This window comes from Electrophorus electricus, chromosome 4 (genome assembly GCF_013358815.1).
Source record: "Electrophorus electricus isolate fEleEle1 chromosome 4, fEleEle1.pri, whole genome shotgun sequence".
Classification (NCBI taxonomy): Eukaryota; Metazoa; Chordata; class Actinopteri; order Gymnotiformes; family Gymnotidae; genus Electrophorus; species Electrophorus electricus.
In genome coordinates this window covers 24,784,683-24,794,620 of record NC_049538.1, presented here as the reverse complement: position 1 = coordinate 24,794,620, position 9,938 = coordinate 24,784,683, and the positions used below count along the sequence as shown (strand labels likewise).

The 9,938-nt window shown below is 40.7% G+C and overlaps 2 long non-coding RNA genes across 2 annotated transcripts; one reads left to right on the top strand and one right to left on the bottom strand.

The window, feature by feature from the left end:
* Positions 1-2,149: 2,149 nt before the first annotated feature.
* LOC113570815 lies at positions 2,150-5,238 on the bottom strand. The gene is made up of 3 exons (XR_003409925.2): positions 5,010-5,238; positions 3,391-3,464; positions 2,150-2,765 (listed from the first exon to the last, which is right to left on the bottom strand). It is a non-coding gene; the product is annotated as an uncharacterized LOC113570815 (long non-coding RNA).
* On the top strand, positions 4,600-8,078 carry LOC113570816. The gene is made up of 3 exons (XR_003409926.2): positions 4,600-4,681; positions 7,404-7,467; positions 7,695-8,078. It is a non-coding gene; the product is annotated as an uncharacterized LOC113570816 (long non-coding RNA).
* Positions 8,079-9,938: the final 1,860 nt, after the last annotated feature.

Here is a 9,938-nt window from a genome sequence, read left to right as displayed (position 1 = left end):
CATAAATTTCTGCCTAATTGTTTGCATATTAGAAAAACATTTTCAAGTAGTCCACATTACTTTCAAAGGTCTGGCACAGTGAACCAACCCATTTGTGGATAAATCCTCAATCACAGATACAAATAGTGTCAAAGGAAAATAACAATTCATTTTTTACTTGTGATAGCTAGGAATGCTCGCAAATTCACACAAACTTGATATAATTATACCACTTTAATTTATACTTTGCTTCAGTTGACAGGTAATATTTTCCCAGTGGTGTTCCATTTAATTGTCACAGGACACTCCACCCCATGAGTCACGTGGTGCGGCCTGCCACGTGCAAGGGGGTTCACTCATGTTTGTAGCCACACCCCCGTGAAGGCACGCACCCGTACGGGGTTAAGTGTTAGTGTGTGTATGTCTATTTAAACCCCCCTCAGTGCGTGCCTCACTGTTGGTTATTGTTTGTTTGTTAGCGTCTGAACGTAATACCCATAATCATGTTTGTCTAGCCTATGTTAAATGCATTACTGTTAAATGTGTCTGTGTGCATCGTTAATGCTGTTTGTGAGTGCCACCATCATCTAAATGTTTTTGTGTCATTAAATGTTTCACTCTGTCGAGAGTCTGTGCGTCCTGCTCCACGCCCTTCGGCACTTGGGCATTCGTTACATTAATAACCAGAATTACACACAAACAAGCCTCTGTTCCTTTGTAGTGGAACACAAAGGCAAGAACAACACCATTATCAATAAGTACTGATCTGCCTAGAGCACCCATGTAAAATCCCAATCATTGCTAAGTTGCTGTACCATTATACACACACTAGTTACACACTCACTGTTAGTCCATTCCAATTACAACTCAATTTACAGCTGAGGGTGTCAGATCATGCCCCCGAGTTTGAGGTTTGAGTCTAACAGAAATCATGTAATGTTCAATGACTTACAGGTGATTAGTTCAGCAGAGATGAAAAGCACAATGGGTAACTGCTTTCATGATCAGTAAACACCCCATGCACTTGCACGGATGGTCCCTTGCTCCTCTTATTGTTTCTGGATAGAGTCGCCAGTGTGACTTGGACCACAGCCCAGAATCTGTGTGACACAGCAGTGCTATCAATGTTTCCTATTCAAGTATCTTCTTCTCAGTATTCCTCTTTTTTCATCCACTGCCCTGATTACAAAGAAAGCATATATTATGCTTCTGCTTATATGATGACTATTTAAGGCCTTATTTGCTTTGGCTCGTGTCCAGACAACATTCTCTATTTACCCACCTCTATATGGGTAGAGAAAGAACTCCATGGATGGAATATCTCCAGCAACAGAACAGAGAAAGCTATCTTTCCAACTTAAATTCATTTCATCAGTGCAAAAGAGCCCAGCATGAAAGAGAGAGAGAGATTTTTTGGAATGAGAACAGGTTTCTCATAGCTGACTGCAGATGGACCATGGTAGCCTAGCCACTTACAGAACTCTTAAAGCAGCCATTAAGTGTGGCCTTGTTTTCTCAGGTGGTCTTTACTTAGGGTGAGACTGAACAGATTTTGCCTCTTTGTCTGTAGAGAGTGCCAACAACATGGTTAATAATGCTTATCAAACAAGATTAGAACCTGTGGCTAGAAATAGTTTTAGCCACCTCCAAGGTCACACACTAGTAATAAGTCAACATGTCCAAAGTGTGTAATCATAAGTATCCTCACACTGAGTACATACTAAACAAAAGGAGAACACCTTCCAAAGAAATGACATACTACTGGGGCAAGAGCCACATTCCACAGATCCCTTCCCAGAGGTCTGTTACCATATCAACAGGGGAAGGAAAGAAGCTGGAGACAAGTATAGTACTGATTGATGGGCTCATCAACATCAATTCATTTATCCAGAGGCAGAGTGTGCTGGAGGCCTCCGTTTCAGAGCGGGTTTGTTTGGTTGGGCTTCTCTGCTGCTCATTGGGCATGGGGCAGCCCTGCCTGGGTCCCCGCAGCTTAACCAAGCATCCCATGCTGGCTATACCAGTGGAGGGAGATTGATTTTGGCCAGAGATGGAGTGGAGATTGATTGAATCAGAGAGATCTTGCAGGAGGATCGACTATGCAGTAACCCCTGAATGGCCTCCATGCCTTTGCCAAGAATTAATACTGGTGAAAACACAACACATGGAGTCATTCTCATTGTCTTTAATGGATGCATGGGCAGATAGACCCCATAAGAAGTGTTTGTAATGTCTAATTGCATAGTTGTAGAAAGGTCAATGATTATATGGAGAAATCACTGCCTGCTGAGATAGTCAGCTCACTTATCTATGATGAAATGGGTAAGTGTTACATATTTTCATACAATTACTCTAATTACTCCATGTGCAGCCAATGCATAAAAATACCACAGAACCACTGGCCATTCTTTGCAAAAAGTCCCAGATTACTTAAGGATAATATTACCAGAGGCATTTTAATTGAAAAATGGACAAGTCCACAAAAGTCATCTGAGCAAGCTATTCCATCCTTCCACTGCATGTCTCCTTCTTTCTCCTTTCCTCTTCATTTTGCACCGGTCATGTTCTGTTTCACTCCCAGCTGAAGGTCAGCTCTCTGGGAAGCTGAGAGGATATTTGGTTACATGGTTCCCAACACTTGTCCTTTCCACACTACTTGCTCTATGCTGGACAAGGGGAGCTATCTTCCTCCACAGGGAGAGAGAGAGTGGAACACACTGGAATATGGATCACAGGGCCCTGTGGTCTCATTGTGAACTCCACGGAATGTACATGGTTACCTTCACCTTTGGACACAAGAAAAGGGGAGGAGGGGATGAAGCTGAAAACTGAGTGGAAGAGACAATGCCTTATAAATATGTAATAATATGAACTGTAAAAGTCTAGTGCAGACCTCCATCATAACCTTGTGACTGTTGCACAAATTTTGCATGTTTGCACTGTTACTTCATCTCGTTAAAATGATAAAAATGGACTTGTGTTTTTTTTATATTGGTTTCTGTTTCATATTTAGCCTTAAAAGAAACATGGATCTACATAATATTAAACATGCATGTCTGCATGCTGACTATATATGTGAATAAAAGTGAATAAATGTTCTATTAAGCAACATACCCACTGCACAACACTACATAGATTTGTGTGCAATTAAATCATCAGTATGAATCCCCCCAAAAAGGTGCCATTAAATATTATAGAGAGCAGAGAAATCCTTAACAGAATCTTTCTCAAAATGCTCAGCACCATTTACCTCTAATGTTTGTCTCAAATCATGTTGTCAACTCTATCCTGTGTATGTAATTGTATGGAAAGCATTAATCAAAGTGGGCAAGTCCTGTGCAACCATATGGAAAAGAAGCAAACTTGCTATTCCGAACCCAATTAATGGCGCCTGCTGTATTCACACCTTACCCCAATTCACACTTCACAAAGGCAGCAGAACATTCTTTCAGCTGTCCCCTAACAGGGGACTAAAACCTTTCCATCTGAGAGGGAAAAGAAAAGGCTGGGATTAGCTGACAAAGGATTCAGAGACAGAAACTTATAGCATTACAAGAAACATTAAAATATTTAAGTGGGTTATTAGTAAAGATATCATACCACTTGACTTCTGCATTGTCTCCTATATTTTCCATATTTCCTTTATTTTTATATTTTCTATTTAAGTTAAGAACTGGGCCACTGGGTCAGCCTGAAATGCCTCTCTGAGTACATGGGCCTTCTTTGCAATTTTAGAAACCACTCATTGCCTGCTTTACAAACTGGATTCAGCTTCCTCTCTCTGTGTGCAAATGAGGAAAGTCTTCATTTAGGCTCCTATTAACTGTGTTAAATTGCTGCCCTGCAAAGCAACCATGCAACAAATGAAGAACAGTACAGCACTGGTTGTGTGCTAGTGCACATTATCTGCTCCGCTCTGCATTGCACCAGCTTAGCCAGTATCTCTACAGACGTGTTTGAGCACGCCTCCAGCCACCCTCTGATCCATTCCATTTCCACACAATTACTAGGCTACTATTCACTAATGCCATTTAATAGCAGGTGTCGTTTATCAAAAACACCCCTCAGATCACTGTGATTTTATTGAACCCATCAGCATGGATTACACAGGCTACAGTAACATTTAACAATGACTACACACACGTTTTACATACAGCAGCAAACAAACAATGACCAACACGATGCACACACTAGCAGAGTTTAAATAGACAGACAAAACAAGACATTAAACCCCATGCAGGTGCGTGCTATCACGGAGGGTGTGGCTACAAATAAGGGTGAACCCCCCCCCCCCCCCCCCTGCACGCAGCAGGCCGTGCTACGTGACTCATGGGGGGGAGCGTTCTGTGACAATGAGCCTTTTAAACTGCACATTATGCAACAGTACAATACCACTTGATTGAATAGTTGTATTAAACAGTAGGACATCTGTGTCTATTAAAACATAACAGATAAACACTGATAATTTCATTTCGGGATATTTGTATTATATTCTATTGTATTTTATTCTGCAATAAAATCACTGCATTTCTTTAAATGTTAAAAGAACCAAACTGTTTTCCAATACAACAAAACTCATTCACTGTGTTGTGTTTGATCCAAAAGCAATAATACATGCATACTGAACTAATGATGAGCTCTATGCTGCAGTCCTGGAGCAGTCTGCTTGGGCAAGTGGATTAACAGTCTGACCCCTGCAATGGTAGGAAGCACTAATTGCTTTGTCATGCTGATGGATTAATGTGTACTGTAAGACTAATTTATCTAATCATATCATCACATGGTAGAAGGTGAAGAAATAACTCTAATACCACACCACATAATACATCCTTTATACTTTGAAGAAAAACATTGTTTTCCTCTAGAGATTGTTTTACAGTTTCAAATTAACAAATTATGTCCTTACAGTAACAGAGTTAGCATAAATGATGGTAAAGAGGTTGTTTTAAACTATTCCACACTAAACGTGTATCTTGATACTTAGTAGTTCCCTTCAACCATGTTTACGTTTTGTTTAAAACATGTCTTACCTCTGCAGTGTTTCTTATAGAAAGTGGAAAATCCATTTTAGCAGGAGGGGAGCTACTAGAAGCTGCTAGCCTGAATAAAATATGCGAATAAACCATATAGCTGTCGCTAATTATCACAACATCCATAACATTCAGCCATTCAGCATTTAATTATGGTCTTGCGCATATTTTGTTTAAAGTCGCTTTGATTGTGTTTGACTTGAGCAATAACCAAAGCCATCGAAGCACAGTCTATCCGCAGTCACATGAAACTGAAGCCGTCACTGAGCATGCTCGGTGCAGCGTCTGGCTTTCACATCACATTTGAGGGTGGCTTTTGAGGAGCTTCTGAAATGTGTTGGACTTAAATTAAAACCTGTCTGCCCACCTTGGCAAAGTGGACCTTTTCCAGGAGTGCATTTCACACGCCATAAACACTACAGAAATGTTTAAACATATAACTAAAACAGGCCACTCAGGTGCATTTTGCAGATACATGGGGCAAAATCGTATCTCAAGACCCCTCAAAATATAACAAGCTATTTTGCAATTGAAAGAAGCGAAGGAGTTCTATCCCCTGCAGAATATATGAGCCTCAAAACCTGAATTTTTTCTCCATTATTCTACATTTTCACAATATATCACACTGACTTTTAGATTGGTTCAATTGAGGGTGAAGGCACATGTTTAGCCTATTTTTGAATATATGACTGTAAATGATGACTGTGATGATTAAAATCTACAAAACTCTGTAAAATCAGGGTTTTTATCATATAGTATAGTAATAGAGATGTAAATGTAGTGAAGTGTGTAGCATTTTCATTTGCAGCTGGAGAGCAGAGCTTCATATTTCAAACTTTAGCCACAATCTGCTGCTTCAATTAACACCACAGTGAGTAACATGGTACACTTGATTACATTTTCAGAACTTGTTTTCAGAGCAGCATGGGGTACACATCACAACCATGGTCTTAGTTTTATCACTGCAGCAACTGGCGGGCTGTGATTTTGCCAGCTATTTCAGTGACTTATTCATGAACTTTGAAAGTGGGTTTTTAAAAAACAAAAGCTGTATTAGGACACATTCCATTTTTCTTACTAGTCAGTGGTTAATTTTCCACTGAAATACGGTATCACATCAGGTTGTTCAATGGTGCTCACATCACGTGTGCCCCTGCTTGAATATTTCTAAAACAAACTATCACTTAAGACCAAATCTCCATGTCAAACAAGATCCATTTGTCCTTGCGGTGTTTTACTGAGACAGCAACTATTCTATGGCACTGCTATTTAACACAATATTTTTGTATATCTTAATATTAGAATGAAAACAAATCTGCTTCAACATCAGCATTAAGGGACAAAAGCACATTCAGAACTGTGGCCTTGTCCTGTTTTCTCTTGCCATAGTTCATCCTGTCAGACAATAAACTACGTACTTCAGTCTAATAGGATTGGATAAATACCACGCACTTGTATAAAAAAGGCACAACACTGAGCTGATATACTGTTTGTCTGCACAAGAGAGAAAAGCTTTGACACTTGACATTACAGAAATAGAAGGAGAGCAAGCCCAGTATCGTATCCTTTAAAAAGTATATCAGCACTGCATTGGTACAAAATCATCTCAGCACTGCACCAGTGCACAATCATCATAATCATCTCAGCACTGCACCAGTGCACAATCATCATAATCATCTCAGCACTGCACCAGTGCACCATCATCATAATCATCTCAGCACTGCACCAGTGCACAATCATCATAATCATTTCAGCGCTGCACCAGTGCACCATCATCATAATCATCTCAGCACTGCACCAGTGCACAATCATCATAATCATCTCACCACTGTACCAGTGCACAATCATCATAATCATCTCACCACTGCACCAGTGCACAATCATCATAATCATCTCACCACTGCACCAGTGCACAATCATCATAATCATTTCAGCGCTGCACCAGTGCACAATCATCATAATCATCTCACCACTGCACCTGTGCACCATCATCATAATCATCTCACCACTGCACCAGTGCACAATCATCATAATCATTTCAGCGCTGCACCAGTGCACCATCATCATAATCATCTCAGCACTACACCAGTGCACAATCATCATAATCATCTCACCACTGTACCAGTGCACCATCATCATAATCATCTCACCACTGCACCACTGCACAATCATCATAATCATTTCAGCGCTGCACCAATGCACAATCATCATAATCATCTCACCACTGCACCTGTGCGCAATCATCATAATCATCTCACCACTGCACCAGTGCACAATCATCTTAGCACTTTACCATTACACAATTCAAGGTGTAGGCTTTGAAAATGGTGACACATGCCAAAAACGGGCTGAAAGAGCATGTGTCATTGTTCTTGTCTTTCTCTGCTCTTCTAGCTCTGGTTTTTGGATCGCTGATTCTTTCTGGCTCCCAGTAAGAAGAGAATTCACACCTGAAAAGGTACTGGAATGCAGTGGCAGTGCACAATGTGTTCATCGACCTATTAAAACCAAGTTCGCTGTGGTGTAACTTCACTTGATTGACACTTTCTTTCAGTACCGACAGTATTCCACAGAACATAGTGTGTACCCATATCATAAAGCTTCCCTTTCCTCTGTCGCTGCATGTGTCTGCAGTTCTTTACCATTACCAGTCACTCGTGGGTCTTGCTGTATTTGCCTTGGCAGGGGAGGCCCACCTCCATGAGCAGTTACGGGTCTCAACTGAGTGGCCTAGAACTGCTGATGGCCAAGAATCTGCAGTTCCTATGAAGATATTACCAGCACTTGGCAGAGACGGGAGTCCCTGAGTTGTAAAGAGAGCGAAGTGGGGAAAGAGAGAAAGCGACCATAATTCTGACTGTCACTTCACATTACAAGGAATATCATTCCAGCACGCACGCATGTGCACACACACACACACACACACACACACAAACACAGAGAGAGCGTTTCAACACTTCTAATCCCACCAGCTTTGAAAAACTGATCCACTGATACAGCTGGGTGTCACCACAACCAGGACCACCAAGTCTGTCTGGAACAGGGATGTGGTCCAGTCATCACTGCTAACAGGTGAGCATTTGGCCAAATGCATTGGGCTGCACAAACAGTCTTTGTTCAGAAAATGTCTTCGGGATTGTTGACAGGATTGTTTTACATGCCTTGTCAGTTTAATGCATTTATGTCTGTATATGAGACCTTAACAATAAAGCATTGTACTGGCAAATTACATGAATCAAGAGGTAAGAGGAAGCCCTGTAGTACGAGGTTTTGGATGAAGAATATCTTCATGGCTGATTTATTCAGGGATGATTGATTGGCTATCAAGGAGGTTTATTTTGTTATAAAGATCTCAGTGGCTTTGTGTGAAAGTCTGTTATCTTTTCAATTTCAAAGTAAGTTTTAAATGTGGAAAACAAATGTTTCTTTGTGAGCCCCATTAAAAGGGGTTACCCTTCAGCCGCTTTCTAGAGCTGCCCACACCCTTCACCCATAAGAAATAACTCTGGTCCAAATTTACTGTGCTCAATTATGTCTTTCCTGCCCCATGGGTAATTTCTTCTTTTTTTTTCCTTTTCCACTCAACTGCAGCTGGTACGTGAGATTTCCATGATTCCTGTCTTGCAGCAGAGTGTGCGCATGGGTGGGATCCATCCTCATTCCCAACATGCAGCACATTTCCCACCTCTGCTCTGAGCTTAAGAAGCACGAAAAAGCCTGATGGCACAGGTTCTCTGAATAAGTGATCGTCAGTGTGTGCGCATACATGTGCGCATGTGTGTGTACAAGTATGTGTGTGTGCATGTGCGTGTTATATTTGTCCCATTGCTGTCCAGTGCCAATGCAGATGGACAGGTATAGCTTATTATCAGTGCTGGACCTCACCATCTTGTGCTGCAGATGCATGGCTTTAAGTTGGCACTACGGTCTCCTAAATGTCATACAGTGCCACCCACTAGGCCCGTGAGTCCCATACCCCCTTCCCTACATTAATTATGAGTTCCCGTACACAATCTCAAGAATCCCTGACCATGAATATGTAATGCTTTTAAATGACTCTTATTCGCATAAACGACGCCCCGCGGTGAACAAATACTACCGATCCATCACAGGCGAGGCCTGTGAAAATCTAATGAGGGAGTGCAGACACAGCTGAGATAGGGAGGCTGTGACAGTTTAGGAGAAAGACACCACAAAGTGGGTCTAGTGAGTGGAAAGGATGCTATAAACTACAATCAAGAGGAAGAAAAAATTCCTTTACTAATGGAAAAAATAAAGCTTTACTTGAGAAACAGCTTGATTCGATTTCTCAGATTAAAAGTATTCAGTATTGCATTACATTTTTTTTCTTTCCATTAAATGTCATTAAACAGCCCTTCCTTGTTCTTGGATCTGGGATCAGTTTATGAAGGTTAATAGATAAAAAGAAATAAATAAATGCATTTAAAGGAAAAGCAGCCACTCATTACCAGTCTACAAAGTCATTAACCTGAAATAATACAGTGGACGGGTGTGGTAGAATCAGGTTACTTTGCAATACTTCAATCTGCTCCATAAAAAGTGAAATGAGAGACTATTTGACAAAAACAAGTGCTATGAAATCTGGTCAAATTTGCTTTGAGGCGATTTAAGTATGTGGTGTACAGTGGTATATTTTACCATGTCAAAGCATCATAAATGTATAGTATTCTGATGAGTATTCCTCAGGAATTGCACAGTGCACACCAGGAGTAAATCCTTTAAAAGCTTAAAGCATGCTGACAGCAAGAAAATGGACATTCATCATTTCTTGTATCATGTGCTGTTCACTAAACCATCAGAAAAGACAGTGTTGAAATATGGCAGTCCATAAAGCCCCCGATATCTATAAACTACTCATACAACAACTCAAAGCACATAAGTTGCAATTTTGTTTTCTTTTTTTATTTC